The sequence below is a fragment of the Bufo gargarizans genome, chromosome 2, assembly GCF_014858855.1.
Source record: "Bufo gargarizans isolate SCDJY-AF-19 chromosome 2, ASM1485885v1, whole genome shotgun sequence".
In the NCBI taxonomy this organism is placed as follows: domain Eukaryota; kingdom Metazoa; phylum Chordata; class Amphibia; order Anura; family Bufonidae; genus Bufo; species Bufo gargarizans.
The window spans coordinates 35,306,924-35,320,336 of NC_058081.1; the positions used below are offsets into that span (position 1 = coordinate 35,306,924).

General features: G+C 44.2%; 1 protein-coding gene and 1 long non-coding RNA gene across 2 annotated transcripts in view; one reads left to right on the plus strand and one right to left on the minus strand.

Moving 5' to 3' along the window:
* Positions 1–186: 186 nt before the first annotated feature.
* Positions 187–7,913, minus strand: LOC122929280. The gene is made up of 3 exons (XR_006387968.1): positions 7,589–7,913; positions 873–1,035; positions 187–658 (listed from the first exon to the last, which is right to left on the minus strand). It is a non-coding gene; the product is annotated as an uncharacterized LOC122929280 (long non-coding RNA).
* The window catches only part of LOC122929279 (histidine N-acetyltransferase-like), a 91,338-nt gene continuing 84,749 nt past the window's right edge, over positions 6,825–13,413 (plus strand). Inside the window, exon 1 of the mRNA XM_044282797.1 lies at positions 6,825–7,406. The gene's annotated coding sequence lies outside the window, so the exon portion shown is untranslated. The remainder of the gene's footprint in view (positions 7,407–13,413) is intronic.

The following is a 13,413-nucleotide window of genomic DNA, read 5'->3' on the forward strand; positions in this document are numbered from 1 at the left end:
TTTAACATGCAATTCCACAAACGTTATTTATATTATTCAATGCCCTTGTCATAAACAGTATGAAAGCAGGACTAAGAGGACCCTAAAAGAAAGAATCTCAGAACTCTTGGGATTCGCTCTAGTAGTTGGGATAAGCGGGTGCAAAACAGAGGCAAAGTACAAGTTCGTAATTCAAATGTTCGTGTTTATTCAGACAGGGAAAAACAAAAAACACTCTTTGCAGGGTTGGTGTTTGTTCACACCGAGTAGAAAGTTCACGCATAACAAAAACGTCACCTTTTCGGCTGTTCAGCCTCCAGCAGTCTAAATGCAGGCTTTAGGTGGCCTGCTCTCCCAACACACGGGTCTCAGCTTTTCAGCCCAGCCATCAGATCACAACACATAGGACGTTCTCTGCTACTGAGCCCAGATGCATTTTTATGGATAGCCAGGTGCTGTCAAAATCCAGCCTGGAACGTGGGGAGTAGTCACCTACCCAGCACTTTGACTACTCCCAATAAGAGCTGTCCCGGATCAGCTATTTACAGCCATACTAAATAGCAAAAGTGTCAATCAGCATTAGCTGCCACTGACACGTGAAAATACCGGCTCTTACTTCACAGAGGCCAGGAACCTCGGTGACACATACCTACCATCCAAGATGACCCTTTGCACCTTCCTAAAGAACAAATAAATAGCATTCAGAAAGGATACGATTAAAAATACATTAGCCAATCATTTCAAAATAACACATAATCAAGATCCGTCAGGTCTTATTTTTGCAGTATTAGAAAAAGTTGACAGACACTGGAGGGGGGGGGGGGGGGGGGACCATATAAGTAAAATGTCTAGATTGGAATCTAGAATGATTTTCAAAATTAATTCCCTCGTACCTGCAGGCCTTAACGCCAAACTTGAAGTGTTTGGATTCCTTTAGATCTGGGGTGGGTGCCCTCCACCGACGAGTGATCGGGTTATCCAGTTGGTATACTGATCTCTCTTTGGTGGGTGGCCCCCATCCACCAGCTTCTTTATCATCGACTTTTCAATATAAACCTGAAATAAACAAATGAAATAATTATCTTTATACAATATACAGCGAGAAATAGAATTTTGTGAAAATATACATGACATCAAAATACTGCATGAAAATCGCAAGTATAAAGAAGTGAAATATGCGGACTAAGTCGACGTCGACAAATATGAATTGAGTACTATATCCATATTTTTAATTGGGTACTTTGAATATGTTATTTATGATTAACGTTTTATAACTGTATTATTTTTTATATTACTTATTTTCAAGTGTGAATCAGTAGTGATAATAAAAAAATTTTTTTACAAGAAACTGCATATAAAACGAATGCGATAAATATGCGTTTATATGTTCATTGTGGCCCATAAATTTATCTTAATGGTAAAGATACAAATTAATCACCAACTAGAAGATACTAAATGAGTTGCCATGGAATAAATAAAGTGTCATGTCAACAACGTGGATCCATTCCAATTTTATGATATAACCTTCATGACATACGTATGAGAGGGTACTTAAGGGTACAAGCAAGATGGGGGGATTTACCACTGAAGAAGGAGCAAGTATATAGCCCTAAAATGCGCATGGTCGCAAATACCCCCCAAAAAGCAAGTACCCTTGTAATGACATTTAAGATTCACAATAAATGGAGCGCTCCAAAATCTATAAGTCCATGATTTGAAGGATTCGCCATCAAGACTATATACATGCAGCCAGCTTTTTAACTCTGGACCTATTGAACACGTGGGACGCCGGACAATCCTTCAGCTTACACTGGGAAGCAGCGCGATTGTAACACTCTCTACAGCAGAAGACGCGGTAAGATTAGTCAGTGCCGAATACCATGTGGGACGCCACGGACGGCATTTGACGCCTCTCCTGCATTGAACAGTGAGTAACAAACATTTACATTGCACAACTGTGTAATTTAGCTAATATTGGATACAGACATTCAAGCAAAAATAAACTGTATACCCAAAGACAGTGGGGTCTGAAAAAACTGTGAAATGAAAGAAAACCTAATATAACAGGCATAATAACAAACTTGATATGCTCTGATACTAATCGACATATACCTAATAGAGGAAAACCACACCTTTGCCCAAACCATCCATTTCGTACCCAACAGTTTTGTTTGTGAGTGGGAAAAATGAGGGCATCTTGTGACAATTTACAAGCGGTCACTGTAGGGCAACACAGTCACCATGGGACTGAGGGATACTGGTGCCGAGATGACCCTTGTGCGCCCAGAGCTTGTCAATTCAGAGGACCTCATCCCCAGAAGAACTCTAACCATTGCTGGAGTTGGAGGTCTAACCCCTGCTTTACCCATGGCCCGGGTTTACCTGGATTGGGGCGCGGGAAGAGGGATGATAGAAGTGGGAGTGACAGATAAGATTCCCACTAATGTGTTACTAGGAACTTATCTGGGACGCTTAGTCTGTAGGTATATTCCCTCCACCATTGGGGAGGATGCAGGCGTGCGTGCAGCCCCGTGTGAGTTGGCACCGGTCGCCTGTCATGATATTGAGACCGTGCCTACTATGAAATGTGATGACTCTGTGTTTATCAATTTGTTAGAGTTGCATCATGGTACTGTGCCTAGTGATAACCTGAACGTAGTAACCAATGCATTGGGTGAAGTTTGTGCAACTAACAATAATGTAGAAGGTGATACATGTCCATCAAAAGATAATGGCTTGTGTAGCGGTTTAGTGGCAGGAAATGTCATAAAGATGCATGAAGTTCCTGTCACGTCCACATCCACCCTCCTCCACCGAGAGGGGGAGGATGGTGTGTGCATTTCTTCTGTAACCCGTAGTCAGGGTGCCCAGAACAGACTCCAGGCAGCATGGGAAGGCCCGTATTCCATTCATGAACGCTTAAATGACGTGGACAATGTAGTCACGATCGATCATGTTCGCAATAAGTACAAAGTCTTTCATGTGAATATGATCAAGGCGCATCATGACAGGGATACATCCGTCCTTCCTGTCTGCAGTTTACCGGAGGAGGGGGAAAGTGACACCCTGTCAGATTTAGTGACTGCAGCACAAGAGGTAGGGTCCCTTGAGGATGCGGTAGTTAGCTCACAGCTGTCCGAGTTTCACAAATCCCAGCTGTGGGAGGTACTTAACCACTTTCTTGGCACTTTTACAGGGAGACTAGGAAGGACTCCCCTGGCCACTCACCACGTGGACACTAGGGATCATCTGCTGATTAGAAAAATGGCCGATCGAGTCTCCATAGAGGTCAGAGCAGACATGAAGAGAGAGGTAGAGGAAATGTTAGGGTTGGGCGTGATCCAGAAATCTCAAAGTGCGTGGACATCATCTTCAGTGCTTGTCCCCAAAAAGGATAAGACCACACACTTTTGCATGGACTACATGAAGCTAAACACCATCACCGTTTTTGATGCGTTCCCCATGCCCCGCATAGATGAGCTGTTGGACCAGCTAGCCAGTGCCCAGTACATAACCATTATGGACTTGAGTAGGGGGTATTGGCAGATTCCCTTGTCCCCTGGGGCCCAGGAGAGATCCTCCTTCATCACTCCTTTTGGGCTCTATGAGTTCAAGGTAATGCCCTTTGGCATGAAAAATGCCCCTGCCACATTCCTGCGCTTGGTGAACCAGCTGTTGGACACGTTTGAAGGGTTTGCCGTTGCTTAGCTGGATGACACCACTGTGTTCAGTCAGACCTGGGAGAATCACTTGACCCACCTGTCCCAGGTGCTCAAGTGAATCCAGGATCCGGGACTGACCATCAAGCCTGGAAAGTGCCAGATAGGCATGTCTGAGGTGCAGTACCTTGGGCCCCAGGTAGGTGGAGGGATGCTTAAGCCAGAGCCAAGGAAAGTAGATGCCATCTCCAATTGGACTACCCCTAAGACTAAAAAGCAGGTTATGTCCTTCTTAGGGACAGCTGGGTACTATCAGAAATTTTTCCCCAACTATCTCACCCTAGCAAAACCTTTGACGGACTTTATAAAGAAGAAGCTACCGCAAATCATTAACTGGACTGCAGACTGCGAGAGGTCTTTGTCAGCTTTGAAATCTGCTATTGCTAGCTCTCCAGTCTTGCAAAGCCCATTTTACCCGCAAGTTTGTGGTTCAGACTGATGCTAGTGCCTATGGCCTAGGCACAATGCTCAGCCAAGTGAATCCTGAAGTGGATGAGCACCCCATAATGTATTTGAGCAGGAAGCTCCTACCAAGGGAGGTGGCCTATGCAACTATAGAGAAAGAATGTCTGGCCATTGTATGGGCTTTACAGAAACTGCAGCCATACCTTTATGGGCAAAAGTTTACCGTGGTGACCGATCAAAACCCCCTTAGTTGGTTATATCGGGTGGCAGGTGACAACGGAAAGCTGCTGAGATGGAGTCTGGCCTTGCAACACTATGACTTTACTATCCAGCACAAAAAAGGCAGTGAGCATGGTAACGCAGATGGGTTATCGCGTCAGAGAGAGGCGGCTGAGCATGGCTTGTGATATTGATTGCTTTATCAACAATCCCATGTCATGTCGTGAAGGGGGGGGTGTAACAAAATCTGAGATAGATAGATAGATAGATAGATAGATAGATTTTAGATTTTCCAAAACTTGCATTATCAATAGCTGATTGTATGTCAATGTCTTTGCTCTATTAAGGACTTATGCAGATTGCGCCTGTAGGTGCCAACCTGTCTGAAAAAGGTGAAGACACTCCACATTCTCAGAGGAAACTTCATTTAGCACTGGCCTGTGAATTACAAGCCATATGGGCATACTAGTGAAGACCTGGAAGGGGCCACTTAAAATGCAGAACAAACTCCAGACATGGTGACTGCTAACCCAGCAGGTGGTATAAGCCATTCAGTAGGTGGATGAAATAATATCAGAAGCCATAACTCCAACCTCATAACACCCACATCCTCAGAACCCTGGTAATTGTGTTCACCTGACATGGGCTTCGGGGAGAATCCAGACACCCCGTACTGGACATGAGGCATTTCTCAGTGTTCAGGATTTGGTCTTCTGGAAATCATAACCCGATCATATTTGGTGTCTGTATGACCAGGACTGGGCAACTCAGGTTAAGGGATCTTACCTGTACCCGCAGTCCCTGTCATAAGGCGAGAAATTGCCGTGATTCAAATTGCCACATCGGTCAGCCTTATGGGAAGGTGGGTACAAAAACCTGAATAATCTCAGATGTCCCAAAAGGCCGGACCGAAAGGAGGGAGGTTCCATCACAGCCCACCCCTTGGCAGAAGGGGGATAAAAATGGGTGGTAGGGAACAGTTAGGTGTCAGCCATTTTGGGGATCCACATCGTTTGGAGTGACTGCCCGTATCCTCAGCTGTCACCACAGCCGGAATATAACTGCTGCATCTCAGTAAGCCAATATTCTCTATTTTATCCCTTTTTATTTTTTTCTGTTCACTACATTGTTATTGTATGTATATTTAGTTTTTTATCTTTTATATGACACTTTCTTTTCTATTGCACTGCACTATCATGTATTAAATTTAAACATTAATAAGTCCCTTCCTTGTGGTCTTATAGAACTTGCTCTTTCGAAGGGAATTACGTTATCGGTAGTGTTTTCACATAGATAGTATAGGCCCCTATTGCCTTATAGTATAGGTGGTGGCAGCGATTGCGCTAGAAAATATTGGGGTGTTAGAATCTAGGAGAGTAAGTTAGCATAATTCCATCATCTAGAGTAGGTGGGTGGGAATTTATGTGGTAAATTGATGAGCTCACTAGTATAATTCACCCCTGTGACGTGACCCGAGAGTAGGGATTGTCACACAGGGATTGCTCTATTGTCTCATCTTCTCCTGTTTACTAACATTGTTTAGAGCAGTTTCTATACAACTCAGGGTCTTAACTAAGGGCTCAAAGTCACTTATTCTACAGTTCAGCTTGGGATTCTCCCCGCACGGCTTCATCTACTGCTCTCCATTCGAAGGCTGTATGCAAAATTTTTGCATTGATGCCACAGCTATTGATTATACTGTAGTTACATCTTCTCGATTTGGAGAAGTCTGCTTCCCAATAGTGATAGTAGCATCTAAGGTGTTTTTGGAGGGAGGAATGGTGGTAGGTCACCAGACAAGCCTCTATGTGGATGTAAGTCCTTCCAAAAAGGAACAGAAAACTAAGCCTCTGTTGCCACCAGATGTTAGATATCAATCCAACAAGTCAATGCTTAGCCCTCTAAACAGTCTTTGAAGCATAACTTAGATTGTACATCAGTACAGAGCAGAGAAAACTGGCTTAGCTACGTGAAGGGCTTTGGTTGGGATCTGAGAGTAGTATTTCTTTTTGTGGAGAGCACCTGGGCGCTTATTAGATGTAAAGAGTCTTATAGGCTAGGAAATTCTCCACTGGGTTTCTGGGGAAAAGATATGTAAATTCACTTTCCTTCCTAAAAGTGTGGACTACAGTCCCTGTTTAAATAAATGGAAACATTAGGACTCTTCAAAAACTATTATTCACACTCTGGAATTAATATACACAGTGCAGGGACTGACAGTTTTCTGTTAATTTTGGAAGAAAGGGTAATTTGCAAACACGGAGGAGACTTGTCTGGCCTATAAGACTCCTCAAGCAGGTGAGCCTCTATCTCTTATTGGTTGTTGATTGGTCATTTCAGGCCAATCAAGCTGAACTTCTATCTTGTCCACAACTGAATGGACAGGTCGTAGACAAAACTCTGTTGTGCCAGTCACCTGATCAGATAGATGCTGGCACATACAGAACTCCTACACAAAGAAGGCTGGCGTTCCTCCAATGAAGAAAATAAGTCTCCCTGAAGCCTCCCCACTGATGAGTAGGGTTGCCACCTGGCCCGTATCTCACTGGCCAAACAGGTATTTTAGTGCCCCTGCCAATGCTGGTAATTTTTTTCTCCCGGCAATAATAATATTTTTCCATATGGATTGTTACTAATGAACGTTTCCATTGTGGAGCGCTCATTAGTACAGCCTTTACCTACTGCCTCCACTTGTGTTAAGAAGAAGAATGGAGACATTACTATTACTTATTAATTCTGTGGGGCACTAATGGTGGTATTATTAATTCTGGGGGGCACTAATGGGGGCATTATTAATTCTGGAGGGTACTAATGGTGGGCATTATCCATTCTGGGGGCACTAATGGAGGCATTAATATTACTGGGCAGCACTAATGGTGACACTATTTATACTGGAAGCCACATTATGACATATCAACTTAACAACCGTGTTAAGCCATGCCCCCACAACCACAATCTCTTTGGGGTATGTCTTAACTTGGCCAATATTTTTGTTGGGAAAGGTTGCAACACTACTGATGAGGTGTCATCTCGGCAAGGACGGGGCAAAAGAGCTGAAGAGGACAACAAGACTTCCAAGGATTGGTAAGTACTAGATAAAATACAGGAATTGCTGCACATATGGTACAGTTTGCTAGGGCAGATATCCGTGCAGTGCAATGTTGGACATAACTAAAAGCCTTCATTACACACTGGACAAACCCTTTAAATTGTACAAGCAGTCTATCTGCATTTGCAGCATTTGTTACTGGTGCCATTCTCCTTACCAGTACAGGGTTCTCCTCTGCCAGTTGCAGCTCAAGTTCACACACTGTCTCCTTCATCTATGATTTTGGTTTGTGCAATGTCTAAGACTGTTTGAATTCGGCAAGCTCCTCCAGCGTCCACATTACTGGCTCCATGGTCTCAACGCTGGCTCCAGAGTCTGCACCACAGAAAGTCCTGGAAACTCCCGTAGACTTTGCTGTTGGTATTGTTTGTGTCATCTCTGCATGCTTCTCAGAATGTTTACTATTTCCACCAGCAACCTGAGCATGCCATGTAGGACATCACATGCTGCTGCATTGTCACTCTCTCCAGGAAAGTTCTTCACTGTCTGTAAGCTGGAGGTAAAACTCAGCTGTTATAAACTCAGTGTCTCCTCCTTTTTACTGTACTTTTCCACAGTAGATTCCTTTTGAAATTCACGTACTTGTTCAGAACTCTGCATACCTTGCTCAGCAGACTGCCTCAGTTCAATTTTCTTACATGCAGTTGTCACACCTTTCAACTATACTGGATCCAACATGACAATCTCAGATTTGGGCAGCTCTTCTGCGGTCCCAGGTTGCTGAGGTATGTTGTAATTCAATTATGCCAACTTGTGGGGAGCATTCTGGAAAGCGCCTGACTGTATAGGGAGGGTGCTTAAGGACTGATGGTCCCCCCCCCCCTTTTTTCCCCTTAGGGGCATTTAAGAATCTGGCCCAGTCTCTGTAATGGTTAAGTAGGTGGCAGATTAGGGTCATTGAGGGTTAATTCACTGGGGATCCTCCTTAGACAGGATGGGGGCGGTGCAGGAAATCCTGAAGGTCACATATACCTCCTCTCTGTCCTGGTCACTTCATCTTGCAAGTGGAAGCAGATTGGCCCTCCCTCCCTTTGCGGTTATTCTTGGGAGGCGGGTCGAGGTGCACGGTTCTGATCAGTTATGGATACTTGGTTATTCTGTTTTGTTTTTTCTATTCTTAAGAGACCCTGCTGGGAGTCCAGCGGTTTTGTATATTGCTCCGATGATTACGGCTTTGGAGAGCTGCGAATTTTGGTCGAGTTTATGAAGTCACAGCTGGCGGCTTTTGAGTACACCGGAGATATGGTGGTAGCAGATGGAGTAACTGCCCACTGGGAGTCCAGCGGTTGGCAGACAGCTCGGATGATTACGGTTTAACTTGCCCGCTAGGAGTTCAGCCTTTGGCATATCGCTCCGATATTATGGTTTATTAAGGTTTGCCGCTTTAATAAAGAAGCTGTGGCCGATCACCGCCCAGCAATAAAGTGACACAGTTGTCGGTGTCTTTTGTTATGGTTCAAGGTTGGGAAATGGCCAAGGGTGAGTTAAAGGTGGTACCCCCTCCCCCTGTTTCCCTGGATACCAGCAGTCAGCTGTGAAGGTGGTACTAATAGTGACACAACTACTGAATAAATTTGAAAATCTCCAGCATCCGAATAAAACGTCGTCTTTATTTAGTTACCGGATAAAAGTACATATATGAGACTTCACCACCCTCCACCGCAGGTTAACATGTTTCAAACGCAATGTTCTTAATCATAACCTTCTGACGTGTGTAACACCTGGGTAGCAGTAACCCACGTCCACCAATAGGAAAAGGGAAAAGGGGGGAGAAGGGGGAAGGGGACAACAGGTGCTGTGGACGGAGGAACAATCAACCCCAGGTTACACACCTCACAATCTACTTACTTCCACCAACGTGGCATTTAACACTTTAAATTCAGTGCATCTAACCAGTGCCAGTTTCTACAAAATAACTTTCCCACATTCATAAGATGATATTATCACAAAGAGAAAAGAAAATGTATAGACTGGCATCAATAAAAATATAGTATAAAAAAATCAAGACCATATCTTAAGTAGAATCATATGTAGCAACTCCAGGAAAACCGCATTACATGAACAGCTTACTGGACCATGGTCTGAACAGAGACCAATAAATGCTGTTCTCCTGACAAGGGCTGTAATGTTGAATGACTAAGTTGACTCATCTCAGGGACAGGACTCATCTCAGGTTAATTTGCATGTTTCAAATCGGGTTTTTTACACAATAAAAGCACACAGAGCTATGGGGACTGGGTATTGCAGATGTGCTAGCGGCCATCTAGCAACCCATGTCCTCAGCTCTATACACAAAATCCTGGTGACAGGTTCCCTTTAAGAGTATCATATAAAATGTCCGCAAACAGGATTGGAAGGCACCTGTGTTCCACTTGTTTTCTGAGAGGAAACTGTTGACTGTAGGTAAGTACTAATGTCGGTTTATTCTTATTGACTGTTCTTTTCAAATCATACCTATGGGATTTGAAGAGGAGATTGTTCTATTTTTATTCTTGGCTATGTTTTTGGCTCGCCTGAGCATCCAATCAGCATAGCCCCTGTTTTTTAATCTAACATATCTACATATCTATATGTATCATCCACAGATCCCTCATAACAGTGCCATCCACAGATCCCCCTCCATAACGGTGCCATCCACAGATCCCCCTCCATAACAGTGCCATCCACAGATCCCCCTCCCCATAACAGTGCCATCCACAGATCCCCCTCCATAACAGTGTAATCCACAGATCCCCCTCCATAACATTGCCATCTACAGATCCCCCATAACAGTGCCAGCCACAGATTTCCCATAACAGTGTCATCCACAGATCCCCCATAACAGTGTGCCATCCACAGATCCCCTCCATAACAGTGCCATCCACAGATCCCCCTCCATAACAGTGTCATCCACAGATCCCCAATAACAGTGCCATCTACAGATCCCCCATAACAGTGCCATCCACAGATTTCCCATAACAGTGGCATCCACAGATCCCCCTCCATAACAGTGCCATCCACAGATCCCCCTCCATAACAGTGCCATCCACAGATCCCCCATAACAGTGTCATCCACAGATCCCCCATAACAGTTTCATCCACAGATCCCCCATAACAGTGTCATCCACAGATCCCCCATAACAGTGTGTCATCCACAGATCCCCCAAAACAGTGTGTCATCCACAGATCCTCCATAACAGTGCAAGCCACAGATTTCCCATAACAGTGTCATCCACAGATCCCCCATAACAGTGTCATCCACAGATCCCCCATAACAGTTTCATCCACAGATCCCCCATAACAGTGTCATCCACAGATCCCCCATAACAGTGTGTCATCCACAGATCCCCCAAAACAGTGTGTCATCCACAGATCCTCCATAACAGTGCAAGCCACAGATTTCCCATAACAGTGTCATCCACAGATCCCCCATAACAGTGTGCCATCCACAGATCCCCTCCATAACAGTGCCATCCACAGATCCCCCTCCATAACAGTGTAATCCACAGATCCCCCATAACAGTGCCATCCACAGATCCCCCATAACAATGCCATCAACAGATCCCCCATAACAGTGCCATCCACAGATTTCCCATAACAGTGTCATCCACAGATCCCCCTCCATAACAGTGCCATCCACAGATCCCCCATAACAGTGTCATACACAGATCCCCCATAACAGTGTCATCCACAGATCCCCCAAAACAGTGTGTCATCCACAGATCCCCATTACAGTGTGTCATCCACAGATCCCCCATAACAGTGTGTCATCCACAGATCACCCATAACAGTGTGTCATCCACAGATCCCCCATAACAGTGTGTCATCCACAGATCCCCATAACAGTGTGTCATCCACAGATCCCCCATAACAGTGTGTCATCCACAGATCCCCCATAACAGTGTGTCATCCACAGATCCCCCATAACAGTGTCATCCACAGATCCCCTATAACAGTGTCATCCACAGATCCCCCATAACAGTGTCATCCACAGATCCCCCATAACAGTGTCATCCAATCCACAGATCCCCCATAACAGTGACTAGACACCTAGGTCATCACCAGTCAAGGTAAAAACTTACAGTTGTGAATAATGCAATGTAGTGTAGGGGGCCATGTAATGTTTTGAGGACAAAATGGCACAGATGACCGCCAAGAATATCTAAAATTAGCTGGTCAAGTAAAATGTTGCATGAAACAAGGGACGGGTTAAAGGGTGTGGTCAATGGGCTGAGTCAAAAAGGGGTGGGTTAAAGGGTGTGGTCAATGGGCTGAGTCAAGGGGGGCGGCAAAATTAGCTTTCGCCTGGGGGGAGGGGAAGACTTTGAGCTGTGTAAGGGGCCCCTAAATTTCTGATGGCAGCCCTGCTAACCCATATAAGATTACTCTCCTCTTCAAACCCCGAATCTGTACTACAGTTTCTCCTCGCTCTAATAAATTCCCCTACTGGAATGGCTTTTGTAGTATGACCTGGATGATGACTACTGGCCTGAAGGATAGTATTACCAGATATTTCTTTGCGATAAGTCTTCGTATAAATAATTTTGTCTGGAATATCTATTAATTCCAAATCCCCCAAAAACATATTATGTATATCCATATCATGGGAGAAACACAATTTGTACGCATTCGTGCTGACGAATTCAACAAAGTCCGGTATGACAGACACATCACCACTCCAAAAAAGGAGCAAATCATCGATGTATCTGCCATTCCAGACAATGTCGCCAGCAAATTCATTCAATTCTGAGACAATAAAATGTTCCTCCCAATAACCCATGGTCAAATTTGCTAGAGATGGAAAAAACTTGGCCTCCATTGAAACTCCTCGAATCTGTAGAAAAAATGCATTATTAAAGCAAAAATAGTTGTGTGTAAGTAGAAAACCAGTTACATCTAAGATTTAGTGTATAAAATTGGTGGAATGACTACTGTATCTATGCAGATAGTACTCGAGTGCTTGGAGGGCTATATCATGGGGTATAGATGGATATAGAGAAATAACATCCATGGTCAGCCATGAAAAAAGTTTTTTTCCCACACCCTGTCAGAAACTGCTCTGAGGTGAGGACATCAGTTGTATCTTTAAGATAACCTGGCAATCTTTTTACAAGGGGTTGTAATATACCATCAAGCCACTCACCCACTTTTTCTAGGAGAGATCGCACACCAGAGACAATTGGCCTTAATGGGCGAGAATTCCGTTTTTTGTGTATTTTAGGGAGTGGGTGGGGGATGACTGGCTTCCATAGATGTGGTGTATGCAAAAATGGCAAAACAACTTCTTTTCCAAGAAAGACTGTGAAGATATCATCAACCACTAACTCATATACACACAAATTTTATGAGTTTTTAACGTGCAATTTCACAAACGTTATTTATATTATTTAATGCCCTTGTCATAAACAGTATGTAGGCAGGACTAAGAGGACCCTAAAAGAAAGAATCTCAGAACTGTTGGGATTCGCTCTGGTAGTTGGGATAAGCGGGTGCAGAACAGAGGCAAATTACAAGTTCGTAATTCAAATGTCTGTCAAACAAAAAACACTCTTTGCAGGGTTGGTGTTTGTTCACACCGAGTAGAAAGTTCATGCATAACAAAAATGTCACCTTGTCGCGGTTCAGCCTCCAGCAGTCTAAATGCAGGCTTTAGGTGGCCTGCTCTCCCAACACATGGGTCTCAGCTTTTCAGCCCAGCACAGGGCTCAGATCACAACACAGAGGACATTATTTGCTGCTTAGCCCAGTTGCCTTATTAAGGATAGCCAGGTGCTGTAGTCACCTACCCAGCACTTTGACTACTCCCAATAAGAGCCGTCCTGGATCAGCTATTTACAGCCATACTAAATAGCAAAAGTGTCAATCAGCATTAGCTGCCGCTGACACATTAAAATACCAGCTCTTACTTCACCGAGGCCAGGAACCTCGGTGACCCATACCTACCATCAAAGACGACCCCTTGCACCTTCCTACAGAACATATAAATAGCATTAAGAAAGGATA